The sequence below is a fragment of the Zootoca vivipara genome, chromosome 7 (assembly GCF_965207765.1).
Source record: "Zootoca vivipara chromosome 7, rZooViv2.hap1.1, whole genome shotgun sequence".
In the NCBI taxonomy this organism is placed as follows: domain Eukaryota; kingdom Metazoa; phylum Chordata; class Lepidosauria; order Squamata; family Lacertidae; genus Zootoca; species Zootoca vivipara.
Genome location: NC_142590.1, coordinates 33,152,766 through 33,172,870, shown reverse-complemented (window position 1 = coordinate 33,172,870; position 20,105 = coordinate 33,152,766).

Here is a 20,105-nt window from a genome sequence, read left to right as displayed (position 1 = left end):
GCCTGTTTGTCCAATATAGAGAGCTGAAGGGCACCGTTGGCATTTGATGGCATACACAATGTTAGAAGATGAGCAATTAAATAGGGTTCATTGGTTGAACTTCTGGGGTCCCTCACCTTCACAAGGCATTGCAGAAAAGGAACGGTGGAGTGTGATGGATGCAGAAGATGGTAACAGAGACACTATCTGGAAATTTTCTGTTTTTATGTTGTTGCAAACCACTTTGATGTATTTTTTTTAAAGATACAGAAGTGTATAAATATTTTTTTATAAACAAACAAATAAATAAAATAGAAATGGGAGTCCGTGGACTGCAAAAGGTACAACGCTGAGACAAGGAAGAGCTCAGGCCAGGGGACAAACTAGGCTTTATTTCACCTGGATCAAAGACCCAGTTTGGCACACCCCCATGCACATTCACACACACAGACTTAGACCCTCAATGGCTCCCCTCTGGAAGCTTCATCCGGGACAAAAAACAAACAAACCCGTTTAGCACCCCAAATATGAGGGGTAGATAGAAGACACACTAGCTGCCACTTTCATAGATTTTCTGTATCAAATTAAGAAACTCACATGATGCTCATTATTACAGCAACTGCAACACTTACTCATGCAGCCATAATCCCAAAAGCTCTGGATTCCAGGTTACCTTTCTCCAGAGGCAGCGGGGGGGGGGGGGACAGAAGAGAGGAATACTTCTATTTTAAAATGTTAAATGAGTGTTATTAATATCCATCATGCCAGATTTTCTGTTTGTTCATTCCTGTCAGTAAAACACAAAAGCTGAAGCTTTCGAGTTTTGCCCAGACTTATTGATGACCTTTTTGAAAAGACTGCAATTATAAAGGCCTTCTGGGATGAATGGTAGTTGTCCTAAGTGGGAAACACTTGCTCATGTAAAACATTTAAATGGAGCTAACGTAAATCAAACTTACATAAATCTAATCGTAGGATTTAAATTGTTTGTTAACAGGAAGGGCGAATAGTTCACAAGCTTAGAAGTACTGTACAGTTTTTGCTTTATGCAACAGCCCTTGATTACTGAGACTGAACAGTTTGTGCCATTTCCTTTACAGCAGAAGTAGCTGCCCTCCAGATGGGTTGGACTACAATTCCCATCTCCCCTGACCATTGACTCTGCAAACTGGAGCTGACCTCTGCAGGCACCATGTTGGCTATTCCTGCTTTAGAGGAAGTTGCCTCTGAATTCACACTGCATTGTTTAATGCACTGTGGCATACGTATAAAAAAACAAGATGCAGGAATTAAACGTATAATGGCCTGAGGCTGAACGGAATATAGGATCTAGCGGTGTTCAAATTAATTCAGCATTCTCATAAACTAGAGGTATGTTTATGAAAATGGAACAATTATAATAATAATGTCTCTTTTTCTTTTTCTTTTTCCCTTTTCCTTTTTACCTTTTTAGGGGGGGTTGTTTGGGAGTTTCTCTTTTTTCTTTTTGGGATAAATGGTTGGGTGGACACTCCCCTGTTTTCTCCCTTGTTTTACTGGAGCTCCCTGGTGGCAGAAGGGATTTGGGACAGGGGAGGGGGGGGAGGACAAACCCAATTATAAAATGGAACACCTTCAACTGCCTACTTTCATGGGACTCGCTCGTGGCAGGAGGGGGCCTGTGGAGGGGGGTTGGAAGAGGGTGGAAATATGTTATGTATGTTTTGGTTTTTTTAATGTGGAAAATTTAATAAAAATATTTATAAAAAAACAAATTAATTCAGCATTCTTACTACCCAAACAAGCCTCAGTAGTGCCACCGTCACAGTTAGAATGCAGGAAATGCCACTTACAGTATTTTCCTTATAATTATTTACCTCCAGGACATCACAGCTTTGTTTCTGGATTATGAAAACTATAAATGGTGACATATTTTGGAGGACCTCAGTTGATTCAATGAAACTAAACTGGCTTAAATTAATGCACTCTGATTTATCCTCTTTGTGAAACAAGACAGCCTCCGTGTGAAACAGTAGTTTAATTTATAGGAATCGTAAGGTGCAGATCTTCAAAAATGAGTATTATCAAGTGGAATTGAGTTAATTTGCTGAAATGACCTCTTCCAGACCACTGATCTTGGCCAGGCCACCCCGAGGTAGTGGCTTGTTAGTGAAGAAGCAGGGGGTTTGCCAGAAGATTACAGATGTATATTCTTCTTCCTGCAAATCCCAAACGATACAAAACAATGCGGAAAATAACATGTGCTCTGTGGCAACTGACTAAAGACTTTCCAAGGTCAAAAGGAGTGAGAAGCTGATGGAGGGTTAACATGTCTTAGAAAGAGGAAGGAAAGGGAGGCAGACAAAGGTCACGTCAGATGGGTCTCTTCACTCTCCATCTGAGGCCATCTACCACAAACTGCCCTGTAACGAACGCTTATACAGTGGTACCTCGACGTACGAATGCCTCAACTTCCGAAGGTTTTGACTCACAAAGTTGGCAAACCCAGAGGTTTTTTCGCTGCGCGTGTGTGGTCTGCACATGTGCAAAGCGCAAAATCGCGCTTCGCGCATGCGCACAACGGACACTTCGACAACCGAAGGTTTCAACTTACGAAGAGCGCCACGGAATGGATCGCCTTCGTAAGTCGAGGCACCACTGTACTTTGATATCGCAATTGCAATTTTTATTAATGAATCTTTCTGATGCTTGAATGACAGGAATTCTGAAAGACATACTGTAATATAAAAAACTGCAATAAAGAGAGAGAGAGAGAGAGAGAGAGGGAGAGAGGGAGAGATCCATCTATAGATGGATGGATGGATGGATGGATGGATGGATGGTACAGATATTTAGCCAGCATGAATGTTGTAAGGGGAAGGGCCCATCTCCAAGCAGTCAGGAAAGCGAAGGTGGCAGTTTTGTACCAGCCATGCCTCTAGAGGTGATGCACTGCTTCCCTCCCAAGTTCTCTCTAATACACTAACACATGGCAAGCTCTGAGTCCAGGGCAATGCTTGCTGAGTGCTGGTTAGGCTGGACTGCATATTGCCTGCGAGTGACGTCTCTGCAGAGACAGTTCCCTGAGGGACTGAACTGTCTTAGGCTGATCTATTTGTCCTGATCTGGTGTCGAGTCCCTAAAACGAGTAGAATTGTTTCCGAAGAAGCACGAAGAGGTTCAGGATGCACACGAGATGCAGAATGAGTTCCTTTTCCTTTCATATCTAATTTTGTAGTTTTTGTTTCTGCCACACGATGGTGCTATTGAATTTGTGTTATTATTTTTTAAAGGCATGCAGATGGATTTCAGAAAGATGTTGGATTTGTTTGAATTGACATTTAGCTGATGCAAGAGCGTCATAGTTGCATAATTACTGTGTTAAATATGAATTGATGTTGAATTATTAGCATTCAGTTTTCATTACGTATGGGCTATAATACAGCCTTTGTTTCTCTAGGTGAGCTGCTGAAGAAATATCCTCACTGGAAAATAATTTCTGGGTGTTTGGTAGATCATCACCCTTAGGTCTGTTTCTTTTCTGCTCAAGCCAGTTTTCCATGTATCATGTTTAGCTGTTCCAGTTAGTTATCAGCAGGAAAGAAAAAGTGTTGTTTTTTATTAGGAGAAAAAGATATATACACAAAGCTTTTGTATTTAAGCCTTTTAAACATCATTTTACATAATTAAACATCTTGTTCATATAAATTCAACTTGTTAGACATGATGATGCCTAAAGGGGGAACATTTCACTTCTGTGCAGACTGTGACTTACAGGAGCTCAACGGGGATTGTGCTTGTCAGTTTAATATCCATCCTAGAGAAAAAAATTCTTAGAGTGAAATTGTGGCTTGGGGTTGAGCTGCAGTCGCAGAACATACACTAGGTTCTACTTCATAGACCAGGAGCTCCAGAGCTCATGTGGCAAAGCAGCTGCAGGTGAGCTGTGAACTAAGCACACCTCAACAGCTCAGGACCGCAATAACTCAAGGACCGCCTCTCTCCATATGAACCTACCTGGACCCTGATACCATCCTCTGGGGCCTTTTATCGTGTGCCTCCTCCACGAGAGGTCCCCAGGATGGCAACACGAGAACGGGCCTTTTCTGCAGTGGCCCCCCATTTGTGGAATGCTCTCCCAAGAATCGTTTGGTGTCTTCATTATATACCTTTAGGGACCAGGCGAAAACATTCCTCATCAACCAGGACTTTGGCTGACTGATATCTAATGCCCTTTTAAATGTGTTGTGGAAGGGGAGATTATTGGGTTGTCTTTGTTTTTGTTTTTATGTATTTTGTGTTTTTATATTGTAATTCATGGGTCAGCAAACTAAGGCCCGTGGGCTGGATCAGGCCCAATTGCCCTCTGGATCCGGCCTGCGGATAGGTCCTGGAATTGCTGCTTGGATCGGCGTGATCGTTCGGGCTGCACCATTTTTTTGCATTTTTGGGGGCGCCATTCCCCCCCTCCCTCACACACACTGCAGTGGCACCTCCTCCCTCCTCCCCCCTCCTCCTGACTTCTCCCCGCCCTGCGGAGGAAGGGTGCTGGGCTTTGATTGATGCCAGCCAATCTGAAGCCTTGCTGCCCCCTGCACGCCGAGGCGCGGCTCAGACTCACCACCCGCCTGCCGGCCTCTCCATCCATGGCGTGCAGTTTGGCCCACCACAAAGTCTGAGGGGCGGTGAACCGGCCACCTCCTAAAAAAGTTTGTTGACCCCTGTTGTAATTTTATGCTGTGATCTGCCCTGAGATCTACAGGTTTAGAGTGGTATACAAATTTAATAAATAATAATAACAACAATAATAATTATAAGCACGCCTCAAAAGCTCGCCTCAACCCCATACTTGCTAGGTGGACTTCTTTAAGCCGCTATCCTCTCAGCTCCTCCTCTGCAACGTGGGGTGAGCTTATCTTTCGAGGTTCTGGGAGGGTAATTGATGTTACGTGTGAGAACCCTATTTTGAACAATTGGAAGGTGCTACCTAAAGTGTTAAACATTATAACATGTGGAGCATTTAGGGGAGTAACAGTAATGACCCATTCCCCTCCCCCCAGAGTTAGATTACTTGCATGTTGATAATTCCAAATATGATTCCTGGATGATTTATGCATAGGAGCCTAAGAAGCTCCCTTATACTGAGTCAGACCATTGTTCTACCTAGTTCACTTTTGCATATCCATGACCTTTTGCATATCCATGACCTTCCAGGCTTTCAGACGGGGAACTCTCCCAGCCCAACCTGGAGATTGAGCCAGCAATCTTCTGAATACAAAGCTGAAGCCCTTCCACTCAGCCCTTCTTTTCTCCTGGCTTTTAATCAGCTGTTGCTGCGACTCCAGATAAAAAGATGCTGATTTTCAAGTGGTTTACTTTCCATCCCCTGACATGTTTAATCAAGAGTTTTTGCATTATCACAGTAGGAAAAGTTGCAAGAAGATCCTGTTTGAGCAGCCCTGATGCGGTAGTCCTCATGCAGAAGATGCAATCCTTTACTAGACCACAGAATAAAATACCAATTGTATTTGAAGGGTATAGTGTCAGAACTTATACCACATTCCATTTAAGTCCCATTTTGACGGTCTTTCAAACCAGTAGGAGTGGATGATTGCGGGGGTGGGGGTGGGTGGGAACCCATGTAGTTATTGTACAGTACTTAGAATTTCCTTGGACAGTACTTAGAATATGCCTTAGCTTGCTTATCTTTACAAAACCACTGTGATCGCTAGACCACCTATTGGAAGCCAACACGCACGCAGCTCTACTTCAGGAGGGCTCCTGGTGCAGGATTCTAGATTCTGTGTAGAGGAGAGTCCTGCACCCGTGCAGCAAAGTTGTATGCAGCATTTTTTCTATTATCTGTACATCCAAGGCATGTCAGGGGAGGGGCTGGACTGAGGAGAAATGGATGGACCCCCCTCCCCTTCCTGAACCTTCCTGAGGAGGACAGTATAGATTTACAACAGTGGTTTGCAGAAGGTTGTAGTTCAGAGGCTGCAGAGGGGAGAAGCTGGGAAATATTAGGAGAGGGGCAGTAGGAAGAAGACGCACCAGGGGAGAGACAGCTGACAGCAGGGCCGGCTCTAAGGCAAGCCCAGGTGGCGCAGGGTGCCGGGCCGCCAGGGGGGCGCCGCGCAGCTGCGCCTGCTGCAGCAGCGCTGTGCGCTCCGCCTGCCCGCCCGCCCGCCGCGGTGAGAAACGGGGCGGGGTGCCCGATATGCTTAAGACGGCCCTGGCTGACACTCAGTGTCTTTAGAAAGCATTCCCGACCCACTCTCTCCCAGGACCCGGTGCGCATTGAGAGTAGTAGAACAGAAAGCTCAGAGGCAGAAAGCACAGATCAGCCAGCACAGGGATGACGTATAATAGTAGAGACGGAGGGGGTGGGACTTTACCTGGAGCAACGCCGTTATCTAAGATAATTCTCTCTGTGAATACTGAATAGAAGACCTGGTAAGAATTCTTCTGGTTTATCTGCTTCTTGACTGCCACCATGGGAGGGATTGGATCCCCCAAAGCCTGACAAGATTACACAAGGCATTTCAGGCGATCTCTGCTGCCCAAAACATCCCACTTCAGCCTGGGATTGATCCAATTCTGCTGCGCACCTAGCTTGCAGCTTATATCTTGGTCTAATTTTGCCATGTAGCTTGTTTCACTTAAACTTGGCCCTCCAGCTGTTTTGGGACTACAATTCCCATCATCCCTGACCACTGGTCCTATCAGCTAGAGATGATGAGAGTTGTAGTCGCAAAACATCTGGAGGGCCAAGTTTGGCCATGAATGACTTAAACCCACTTTGATGTTGGTGGTGGGGAGACGTAGCGAGTTAGGCTATCATCTCTGCCTCACTCTTCCCTGGCCAGTATATGCAACTGGTAGTGCTGGCTGTGGCTCTGCCCCACTGGGTGAGATGCTGCTGTGATCACAGCCACCACCCAAAGCAGACTGCTGATAAGTTTCAGTACAATGGGAGGTGGGGCAGGGCAGTTCCATAGCAGGAATGGGGAGGGGCAGGACAACTTCATAGTGAGAGCTGAGAGTTTGGCCTAGGATCTAAACCAGGGGTCAGCAACCTTTTTCAGCCGTGGGCTGGTCCACCGTCCCTCAGACCATGTGGTGGGCCGGGCTATATTTTTTTGGGGGGGGGGGGAAATGAATGAATTTCTATGCCCCACAAATAACCCAGAGATGCATTTTAAATAAAAGCACACATTCTACTCATCTAAAACCACCAGACAGCCCCCACAAATAACCCAGAGATGCATTTTAAATAAAAGGACACATTCTACTTATGTAAAAACATGCTGATTCCCGGACCGTCCGTGGGCCTGATTGAGAAGGCGAGTAGGCCGCATCCGGACCATGGCCCTTAGGTTGCCTACCCCTGATCTAGACTGCCAATGATTACCAGGCTCATAAAATAAGCAAGAGAATTAAGACACATAGACCAGTGAAATCCTTCCTCTTTTGTTATAAGTGAAGAATTATTTCTTATCTTCCAATATGGGGATTGATGAAATCCTCCTGACAAAGTCAAGTCCATATTTCAGTTAATCTGGTATTTTCAATAGATTTTTTTTTAAAAGAAGATCTATCACTGAAGGAACACTTTCCCCCTTTTTTACCCGTTCCTTGTATATCGTCTCTTCCGGCTGCTCTTTGTTATTTATCAGGAAGGTGCTTATATAAGCTTTTATACAGTGTTATGAAAATTTATGACAATATATGCGCTTATAATTAAGTTGGTTTTGAGGCATACTCCCCCCCCAACCTCGGTTTCTCCACTTTCGACAAGTCTAAATTTAGAATACAAGTGAATTTAAAATATGAGAACTGTCGAAGATGGTAAGAGTAATGTAATGAGGTGAAAATAAAACCCAACAGATTTGAGTAATGCTACGGAAGTGTGCCAAACTACCCACATCCATCTAGTCAGAGAACAGTTTCTGGGGGCGTAAAGCTTCATGGTAACCATTAGGGGGGGGAAACAATTCTCATTTAAAGGGTACTGAGGATAAGTTTCTTGTTACCAGAGACTTTCTCTTGGCTATAAGGTCTTGCTCCTTAACTGAGCTCTGCTTGCAATCCAAGGAATGTAGTTCTCCCTTTGACATGTGCTAATAACGCCAATTATTAATGTTAATATTACTGGTTTGGGGACATTAATACTGCTGTTATTAGGCATGGGAGCTGATTGAGCTATAATGATTTGAATTCAGATTGAACATTAGCTGCACAGGGAATTAACACTCTTTTACTCAATGATCAGACCATGTCATGCTGTATTTATACTAATCTTTACTTTTCCAGTTGGGAGTTTGATCTGCACAGGCCCGGTGATTTGAAGACCCATGCTGATTTTTTTCCTTTTTTCTTTACCCTTAGAAATTCTACTTTTAGGCACCTTTAGGACTCGCTAAACACAAAGGTTTTGAGTGTAAAGAACTATGATGTCAGACCCGCTTTTCAAAGAGGCACTGAAACTAATGTGAGCTGCTTCAATCAATCGTTTTGTTTGTATGCTGCCTTTCTAAAGTTAAAGCCATGCTCAAGGCATTTACAATTATATAGCTACAAACATAACAAAAGTGGTCATAAACAACAGACAAAACATCAAAAAGTACACAACCAAATTGAACAATTTCCACATAAATCATAAGACCCAAATCACAAGATCCAAAATAAAGGTACAAAAAATTAACCGTCACAACCCCCCACCACAACCTCCATAAACAATAGGTAAAGGTAAAGGGGCCCCTGACCATCAGGTCCAGTCGTGTCCGACTCTGGGGTTGCGGCGCTCATCTTGCTCTATAGGCCGAGGGAGCCGGTGTTTGTCCGCAGACAGCTTCCAGGTCATGTGGCCAGCATGACAAAGCTGCTTCCGGCAAACCAGAGCAGCGCACGGAAACGCCGTTTACCTTCCCGCCGGAGCGGTCCCTATTTATCTACTTGCACTTTGATGTGCTTTCGAACTGCTAGGTGGGCAGGAGCCTGAACCGAGCAATGGGAGCTCACACCGTTGCAGGGATTCGAACCGCCAACCTTCTGATCAGCAAGCCCTAGACTCTGTAGTTTAACCCCCAGCGCCACCTGGGTCCCTGCCATAAACAATACCCTGGCCCAATATTCTGTTCAGCAGCCTCAGATTTTGTAGCTGGAGTCAGTCAGGGCCTCGCTCTCCCAGCCAGATGAAAAAAGGTCTGCAAGGCAGGGTGCAGGTCTGCCAGGACTCACAACCCAGTTCCGGGACAGTGAATTTTACATGTATGTTTTTTTTTAATATATCAAATGGCTTCTGGTTGCTTCCTGTGGTTCTGCAGGCTTTACCTTGTTAGGATTTTTTTTTGAGGGAAGTACTGCTACAACAAAGTCACATCCATGGGGTTGCTCGGTAACTTGTGCTGCATTCAAAATGTTCACCTTCTTTCCCAGCGACTGTCAAAAAGGCTTGGTCATATTACCCATTTCCTGAATGACTTTCTATTTGTGGAGGGTCAGCAAACTAAATAATACCACGCAAGGTATTCCAGATACTCCCAGGGATCTTGGTGTGCCCTTTGTTGAGTAATAAACTGCCTCCCTGTTATGCTATCGAAAGCATTTTGTGAATCTTTGTACTTTTGTCCATTTACTGTATTTATTTCCCCCGATTCGAATTATGAAAGGGTGATTTTCTTGAGTCAAAATGAGAGTACCCCTAAACATTTTTTAAAGAAAAAAAGCACTTGTTACATTAGTAAAGGGGAAGCCCATAGTTCAGCGAACAGAGCATCTGCATCCAATCCCTGGCATTTTCAGGTCAGGCTCAGAAAGACTCTTGCCTAAGACAATATGGACCAATGTTCTGACTTGGTCTAAGGCAACTTTCTGAACTGGAACCTCAAGTCTGCCTGTGTCTTGGTAGAGCCCAGCTGTTTGGATGTCTGTACGTTTGCAACCAAGTTGTGGCCTTCCTTCACGCCAATTCAGTGCGCAGCTCTCTTTGCTCCCCGCTCTGGGCACAATTCGCCAGCAATCAAGGGCTTAATTCCACAGTGCTGCACTGTTATCTGTCAGCCATTCATGCAATTAAGAGAAAATATCTACCGGCGTTTCCATGGCACTGAAACATTTCAGTGGAACAGTCAGCCCACACAGGTCCTAAAAGCCGCAAAACATTAATTCAGTACAATAATAAGTTGCTAATCTCTGTTTATTGCAGGTTGTAATCATTGACTCTTAACAATTTGTCCGGCTAAACAGAACTCTGCCAGATGTTGTTATACTTGACAGTTATGTATTAGTACTGAAATGTCTGTTATTGAAGCAGTCAGCTAATAATCTTAATTCCACTTCAGATAAACAGAAGTGGAATTAATATAGGATCAGCAAAATGCACATCATGACAAGCAGGACGGGTGTAAAGGGAGGGTCCTTAAGATGGCTTTGCCCTCATTCATTTCCTGTAGGAGCGAGAGGCAGCCACTTTGAAGAGGAATGGGAAAACTGGAGCTTTTCATGTGTTGTTGGGCTCTCACATCATCCCTGTTCATTGGCCATGTTGGCTGGGGCTGATGGGAGTTGGAGTCCAACAACATCCCCATCTCTAACTTACATGCTAGATGTTAATGAAGCAGGGCTGCCCCCTGGTCCTTGTGTCAAAATTTGAACGCAATCGGTCAAGTGGTTTCAGAGAAAAGTGGAGACACACCCACATGTCCAGTTTACATTTATATTGATCTGGGGTACATGCCAGACAGAATGAAACCAATTTTCCCCACGTGTGCCCTATGAAATGAACAAGTCCTCTTCTGCTACCATTTACTTGCTAACAGAGCAGTCCCATTGTCCAAATGGAATCTTCCATGGGGTTATTACAGATTTTGTAAAGAATATAACAGCTACAGTTACAATGAAGAAAAGTCACTTAGATGTATCTTTGACAGTTACCTAAAAGAGAAGATGCTGAGACCCACAATGGTTGAGTGACTACTGAAAACGCATGAAAATTTGGAATGGTTAAAGAGGTGAAGCTGCATGGCTATGGAACAGATATTTGGAATATATCATATGCTCTGGAAAGTTAAAACCTTTCGGTAATCGAGTAATGTACCACTTTCAGTGGTTGGACCTCCATAGGCCTCTGCCCGTGGCATCATTTCACTCTGAGGGCACACCAACAAACTCATTAAAGCTTCAAATGTGAAAGAAATAATAAACCCCAATTTCAGTAATTTTATTTATATCATGACCATCAAAACTGCCTGTTTGGGCCCTAAAATTGGGTTTCTCCATGACTAAATTTCTGTTTCCAATGCTGTTGTGCAAAGCTAGCACGATGCAAGTCTACGATTCACAGGAACAAAGGGCCTGGCAACGAGCTTACTGCGTTCCGTGCTATAAATACCTTTTGTTGGTTCTCTGTAGGATATATTATTCAAGCAGGAGAAAACAGAGAAATCTGGAAAGCAGAAAGATAAAATGTTTTCCCTGCACCTACTCTTATAAGTGTACATGAAAGGAACATCACAGACCTCAATTTTCCTTTCATCACCTCCTTTATATCATGAAGCTTTCTGTTCAAGTCATTGCTACTGGTGGTGATGGGAATATGAATATTTGGGAACTTCTAAGGAAACCGACCCCCACCCCTCCTCCACTGCAATCAGCTCTCCATATCTAAAATTGCAGAGGCATTTGACCACTATTAAAGACATTCATAATATAACTATCTTGTACATAAGTTCATCATTGTCAAAAAAAGAATACACTTTTCGGTCATTAGTAGAGTTTCTACCTGGAAAACTGCCTTAAAATTAAGATGATTTAGGCTGTAACATCATGCTGTCAGTAGAAGTTCTGAGGCTTTTATACAAATAAACTAGATAAAATCAGGATAATGTCTCACAACAACAAACCTTTTCAAACAGAGGGGTAGACCTGGCTCCTTTCAACCCCTGTTTCCAATTACTCTGTGCCAGGCCTTGTTTTAGACATATTTAATTATATTTATTTTTTAAACAAACAAACAAAAAACCAAATACCGATAAGTTACCTTTTAGGGTCAAACCCTCCAAAGGTGGCTTCCAGTAATGCATCTCCTTGCACATAGCCTCTCCTTGTAAGCGGTTGAGTTTTGTTAAATCCAATTGTATAAATACAGGAAATACAATTGTATAAATACAGGAAATGTTGTCTCAGTTCATGCAAACATGTTCAGTTCATGCAGTTGTGTAATAAGTGTGCATTTATTGCGCATAGTATTCCTATGTTTCCCAGAGAATGCACTTTACTGGCAAAGATATTATATTTTCTGAGCTCTCAAACTGCTGTGTTTTGCAACTGGCAAAATGAAATGTTTACTCACATAGTGTATTCGTTGCTACTGTGATTGCTGTGGGAATTGTATTTGTCAAGGGTACCTGTTAGATTTCTGTGCATGATGTAATTAGAGCCGAGTAGCACCGCTTCTTTAGCCCTTTGTCTGTGTCATTTCGTGAACCTTTTATTAATTTGTATTTATTTAAACATACTTTTTTTGTTTTTAAAGGGCTGTGCTTTTCCGTGCAGTGGAAAGGCCAGCAACCGTATGGAACTGTAACACTCGAAAAAGAGCCTTTCAACACCCTTAAAAGACATTTAACTTTCTGGGTCCGTGAATAACCTGAATAATTCTGATGACTAATGTGTGCAGTTTATTCGGTAATAGCTGTGGATGTGGAAGATGGTTGCTGTGGCAATCCAGGAAAAGGGGTAGTAGCCAGACTGGGAGAGTACAAAGGAAGGAGGAAATGGCAGCATGTTGGGAGTGAGAGGTAGGATGGGTCCATGATTTCACTCAGTGTGGGAAAGGATGACAAAGGAGATTCTTAATAATTGTGGGTGGTTCCCTGGATAGGCAATTTATCTGCAATTATGGGACCCCAGAGTATATGTTTGAAAGCGAGAGGGAAACAGCAGTTTGGGTGAAAAGAGAAAGAGCTGAAAGTTTCCTAACTTGCATCAGCTAAAAGTGAGGGCGCAGCCTGAGTTGGCAGTTGTCGTCTGAGGAAGTGCTGCGTGCTCCAGGGGTGCTCATTTCCTTCCACTATGCTCTGCTTAGCGGCGGAGGAAGCCGCTCGGGCGCCTGGGGCAGTGCGCCCAGGGGCGGGCCGGCCAGAGTCTGCCTGCCTCCTCCCACTCAGCTGCCCTACAGCTGGGGGGGAGGGGGAGGCAGCGGGCGGAGCATTTGGGCAGCGTGGAGCCTGCGCACGCCCAAGCCACCACCGCGTCTCTCCCAGGAGAGACACGTGGCTCGGGCGCGCTGCAGGCCCCGCGGTGAGTGCCGCCCGGCATTTTCCAGTGCTCTGTTGGCCTCTCGCTCCCCCAAGAGCTTCTTTTTGCTCAGAGAAGTGGAGAACATGTAGCAACCTGAGAATGGGCAATATTAGTATCCCCCCCCCCCGTAAAAAATGATGTCTAAATGATGTCCATGCATTATCATCCCATTGCAGTGCAGAATCATCCATCTTAGGCATTTATACCCTTTAAATGTTTTTTACTCTGTTATCACGTCCCATTTGCTTGTGATCAGACTTTAAGCCTAGGATTTGAGTATTTATATTGATGACAGCTGAAATGAGCTTCTCATCTTTTTTTTTAATAGATCGTATCCCTGAAGCCTCTTAGTCATTTTTGGTCGCTTTTCTGCCAATGGGCATGATGTATCTTCACCGTTCCATGTAATGAGGTGGCCAGAAATGATGGTTGTGGCAGCAATGCAGGTTTTTTCTTCTGACTTTGATGAACTAAAATCAAGTCCGGATTGAGTTTGAAAACATATCAACCTGCCGTTCTGAGAATGCAGTCCTTGCTGGTGGCTAATTTCCTCCGATTTCTGAACCTGCCATAATTAAGGCCTTTTAACAATCTATTCCCACGGGTTTGAACTGGTTATCAATTAGCCTCTCATAAGGAATTTCTAATGCGAGTGTGCTTTGGATATAATTACTGGGATAGCAAAATGCTTATATTGAAGGTTAATGCACAGAGGGGTTCTTTTAGACCAGTGTTTCCCAAACTTGGGTCTCCAGCTGTTTTTGGACTACAATTCCCATCATCCCCGACCCCTAGTCCTACAAGCTGTGGTTGGATGGCCAGCTGTCATGTAGGACCTAGCTGGCATCGCAGGGGGCTGGACTAGATGACCCTCAGGGTCTCTTCCAACTCTACAGTGTTAAGGTTCTTTTGATATTCTTTTTATTCTTATATCTCACCATATAGCTTTCACACAGAGGGTGTGGAGCAAGAAAGCTCCCCTTTTCTCACTTATTAGGTTTTCTGTCATATGGAACAAAGTAGTTTAGCCTGGAAAAAAATCCCTGAAACAACTGCAAATGGAGGATGATGTTGTTTGGAAGCCCTGAAGAATCCGAATGAAAAGGACATGGCGATTATTCAGTAAAGGATAGGTCTGGAAGTTCCCGTTGGTATTGCCTTCCATGAACACATGTGCTTGATTCTATACATTAATGTGTATTTGAAATTAGCAGCAATGGATATAACGTCTTTCTGCTGGGTAATATTAAAGGGAAGCAAGAATGCCTGTTGGGTTTATTTATAGGAACTTTACAAATCCCAGAGATGTTGTTGCTTCTATGCTTTTCCTTCTGTTCCTTAAAGATGTGAGCCTTAAAGCATTTGACACCTTTCCCTGCAGAATGTTAACATTTTAAATACATTATTGCAATACGATGTAGAGAGTTCTGTTCTGTAATGAACAGGATTATTCTCATAGTTTCACTAATTCTCTGTCTTCTTAAAATAATAATAATTCCATAGCCGTCTGTGCTGTTGTAAGCTGACAGTTGTTGCTTGGCAGAGCTCTCAAGGGAGACTGGTAGGCCTTGAACCCTCACTGTTAAAAAGGGTTTGCTTATGTATGACTTGAATTAACATTTGTCTTGGACGACAAGAAGGAATGTGATTATTTTTTAAAAAACTATGGCATCGGCATATTTTCTGAGAATTCTCTTAATATTACAGACATAGTTTGTGAGGATTTTGGGGAATCTTACTATTCTGTACAGCTCTTACACACAACTAAGCGTTTCATTGCACTTAATATAATTCCAGGGGAAACCTCTTTACAAAATGACATAATATTTTAGGCTGCCTTTATCACCCTGCTTTGTCCCACAAGTCTATCTGCATCTGATCGAACATCCTGCATAAAAGGAAGAGAGGCATATTGTGTTGGCGTTTTCCATTTGCTTGTCATCTGTCTCCTTGCAACATTTTCCTGTATTGTCTTGAGACGAGGTACACCAGATTCATAATTTAAACCAGGTAAAGCAGTAGCTTTGGCCTGTACCCAAATCTGCTTGGAGACATAGTATTCTGATGTCATGCCCCTCACGAGTTGATCCTAATTGGCTGGGATTCCTATGTGAGCGATTCAGGCAGCAATACCCAAATGTACAGCAACACCAAAATACAGCAGCGCATATCTAATCTGGTTACCAGCCATTGTGATCCCTGTTTGGGAAAAGAAAGAAACACAAAAATGGCATCACAGCAGATAGCGGAAACACTGTTAGCAAACAGGATTGAAAAAAAGGTGAAGGCTCTCACAATTAATTTATTTCCGCCCCCCCCCAGTTGATTTAGAAATTGTGATTTCTAAGAATGAGTTGTCACAATGATTTTGTTTGATTTCCACATTTTGGAAAGAGAGAGAAGGGAATAAGCAACAAAAGACCCAACAGTGATAGCAAACAAGACAGTCCAGATATGGACTTAAATAAAAAGATTTAAAGAGATAGATTTCCGTCCCAATGTCTCAATAAATGAAACTGATCTGTAAAAATGTTATGAGAGACATTGCACATATTTCTGGGAACCAAGAAAATCCTATATAAATAAAGAAATAAAGAAAAAGATTTAAATACGTTTTTTTTTATTAAAAAAATACAACTCTCTGGAGAGGCTATAGATGTGGGATTCCAGCCCACTCTACAACTCTGCCCAGACATGACTGGAAAACCAAGCCCTATTGTGTGATGCTTCTGTTGTGACATTAGAGTCCATCTTTGGACATTGCAAAGGAGTGATCACAGAACTGTCCGTAGGCAGCTTTGAATAGGAACCAGAACGTGGAAATTACAAGCCAGTGAAACAAGGGGAAGAGACACTGAATAGTGCTATTGCCGAGACAGAACAGGAAGTTTTATATAGTACGTCAATGGCAGCCTTGGTGGGTGGAGTTAATCCAAGCAAGAGACTACATGGAGAAACTGGCCAAGAGGGTGGTGGCCAGAAATTGGCCAGAGCGCCAGACCCAAAAAATGGGACATTCCAGGATTGAAGCTGGGATTGGCTTCTGTGATCTGGGATGTCCCGCTTAAAACGTGACAGTTGGCAGGTCTGTAGTTAGCTTTGTCCCTGAATTTTCTAGATCAGAACTTCCCAGGGTTCGTCCACCCCCATTCACTTACTTATTTCTGTCCATCACAAAGTTAGGACTGCAATCGCAAAGTTAGGACTGAAATATAGTCTGGTGGAGTGAGTTGAAATAAATACAATTAGTATAGATCCTCTTTATTCATCTTGTGTTGAACATTATGAAGTGCTCTTAAATGCCTGTGTAAGCCGCAAGTGACCAATAAAGTAGAATTAATTTATCCCTCTGCAAACCACAGATAGATGCTATGCTTATGAGTGAGCAGAGCATTAATAAATCAATGAAGACAAAACAAGGATTATAAGCACAAGGTGCAGAAGGTTATAAAGGGATTGAAGGCTTCCCAAGAGCAGCTGCTTGAATCCAGAAACTCAAAGATATCCATATTCCTTGCAGTTTCTGCTAAGTATAACTAATTTAAACAAGTGTCACTTCAGAAAAGAGAAATGACAGATGACAATTGCCAACCCCAGAGAGTTAAAAATGAACTTCTTAATATAATGGTGCACTGGGTTAAAAAAAGGCTAAAACTAAAAGTACTTTTTTATTTCGGAGTCTTTAATTGCACTTGGCATTCACATGTAGATGCATATTTCACAACCATGTTGATGGTTGATCCTCAGAGAGCTCAATGGAATCAGCTCCTGGCGCCAACCTTTAATATATATTTTTTTGTATGTGTAAAATCGAGCTGCTTAATATTTTGATCATATCCTCAATTTGGACTTTTCATAAGATTTGTGGCAAACATTTGTAATATTTGGCAACTATGAAACTGTGAACTACCTTGAGACCTGCAGATACAGGGCAGTATACAAATTTAATCAACAACAACAACAACAACAACACTATAAATTATTCCCTTGCGATTGTTATGCAGAGAAACTGAATGAATTTTCTGCATGTATCTTCAATGTGGAAGATTAAGGTTAGATCTCTGTGACAAAATAACTTTCTTAGGAAGGGTGCCTTAGAGACTGAAGCAAATAATGGCGACAAGAGATGAATTTGTTTGTACTTATAGCCCGCGTTTCAATTGATGTTAGAATGGGTCACAATTAAAACAAGTACAGTGTACATTAAAATAATAAATTAAAACCAGAAAAAACAACCACTAAAGAAAAATAACACAGCACAACAATACAGGAGGAGGACATATAGCCACTCAACTAAAGGCCTGGGTAAAGAAGTGTGTTATAGGAGGAGATCATTCCACAATCTGGAGCTACCACAATAAAGGCCCTCCTACACACTGCTGCCCCTCATGCCACAGAGAGGGGCTTCCCATGCTGATCTTAGCACCTAGAAAAGTCAACATGGGAGAAGGTACTTTTTGATATTTTGGACCCAAGCCATTTAGGTTTGATATGTCACTGTTAACATCATGAATTGGAATTGGTAGCAAACTGGGATCAAATGCAGATCTTCAAGAACACTATAATATGTGTCCGGCCAGTCACACATTTATTGTCATATCTGTCATTATTTTGGGGTCCCCCAACACTCAGGAACAGATTTTGAGGGTTTGTGGATGGGGGCTGCAAGGGAAAGGACAGGAGGAGGAAGGTCTGTTCCACAAGCAGAAGTTTCTTGCACCGGTGGAATGGCAAGACGTAACATCTATTGAGCTGTAAACCATACATGGCAAAGGTGTAGACTGATAGGCATGGCTGGTGACCCACATGAACCATGTGCCTTATAGCAGGCATCCCCAAACTTCGGCCCTCCAGATGTTTTGGACTACAATTCCCATCATCCCTGACCACTGGTCCTGTTAGCTAGGGATCATGGGAGTTGTAGGCCAAAACATCTGGAGGGCCGCAGTTTGGGGATGCCTGCCTTATAGCATGTCTCAGAATCCTCTGCAGCTCACATGGAAGGCACAGTGTTCCTAGGCAGAGGAGTCAATTTTGAGAGTGTTCTCTGAGGGCAGAAAACTTGAAAACCGCTGAAGAAGCCACCCATATATTAGCCGATAAAGTCTGCATTATTTCTCCCTTTAACCTGTTCAGTGAAGGTCAGTTACTCAGCAAGCTAAAGGAAGTGAATTATCTATGTTGCCGAATGAAGTGTGGCTAATTGAAAATTCACGTTTACGGCGTGCTAAGTGAAGGCAATATGCTTTCAGCAAGTGATCACTGGGCATTTGGTGTTCTGAAACTAATAGAAAGTGGCACCTTGAGGAAAAGGTTGGCTTGTAGATAATGTGACTCGATGGGTCAAATATGCAGACCCCCCCCCTTTGGTAGTAAGTCGTTCTTCACGGTCCTATTGATCTCATAAGGTGTATAAATCTACTGAACGGGAGTGGGCACCTTGCGAAGCCCTAGCAAATCTTCGGATGCTGTTTGCTGACGAGTTAGATTTATTTTCCTGATGTGTTCAGTTCGGTGTAGCATGTCTATTATCTAGTTAGCACATCTTCACAGCTGGAGGATTTCAGGCCGATCAGAAATAAGACCTTTTAAATCTACAGTGACACCTCAGTAGTTCTGAGGCACATCTTTAGGATAATTGATATTATTGAATGTTTTCCCAAGTGTAATTAAATAGCTTGAATTTCTGCATTATTTTAAACAGTTAGAGACTGAGTGGGGGGAAAAATAGGGAGATGGCTTTGGAAGCACCTCTCTTAACAGGGTCATTTGGCTTTTGATTTTGTTTGATAAAACATATGGCAAATGGGAAGCCCCCCTCCCCCCAATTCCACAGCATCACACATAACAAAATGCAACACAATGCAGATTGTAATATATTTAGAATAAATCGCAATTCATTTTCAGCCCACTGGCTCCTCATTGGAGGAGTATACATGAAACAAACTAAGTAGTAAGATCAATCACATCAAATATATAGCAAAGCATTACACACACTCTTGTTCTTGACCCTCTCCCCAAAACAGAGGTTGGCTTTAGAAAATATAGTATTTGTAACTACCACCAGCATTTATAACAACAACCTAACCCAACTTTTTCCTCCACACAACACCTAAGTCTTAAATATAATATCCCCCCAAATGAGACATGTTTCCTATTATTAATTTTGTGTGTAATTCCCACAGAGCCCAGGGCCTTCTACATGCCCCCCCGACCTTAACACCAGTTCTGTATCATAGGCTAGGGGGAGAGAACAATAGGGAGCCTATTCAAAGTCAGCCTGAATCCTTGAATCGAAGGGAGCAGCAATGCAGGGAGCTGGCGCCTTCCCCAAATACCCAGTTTTCATGGAGGAAGAGAGGGAGAAAGAGAAATAAATCTCCATCCCAGGGGTAGCCAAATAAGCACGTCTAGACCATCACATGTTTTGGATGGGATTCAATCATACTGGCAAATTCAGATTATACTGCAGTTATAATTGATAGGGCGATCTTGCGCAACACATCCTCTTCCTCAAAAATCTGGACTATTTGCAGAAAGGAAAGTGATGGGAAAGTGCATTGGAGAGTATGGGAGAACTCTTCCTTTGATGCAACACCATCCAGCTTCCCCACCAACAAATCATAATGAATGCCCATTAAATGGCCAATGCCTCCCTGAAAACAAATCAGGATGAATGCTCAACAAAGATGTTGAATGGAAGCACCCAGCTGGGTGCCCTCCACAAGTTGTTGTGGAGTTCCCATCAGCCCTAACTTGCTGCAACCCAATGGTCAGGTGTGACAGAAGTTGTCATCCAAGAACATCCGTAGGGTGCCATGTTGGCTAATTTTGTTCTAGGT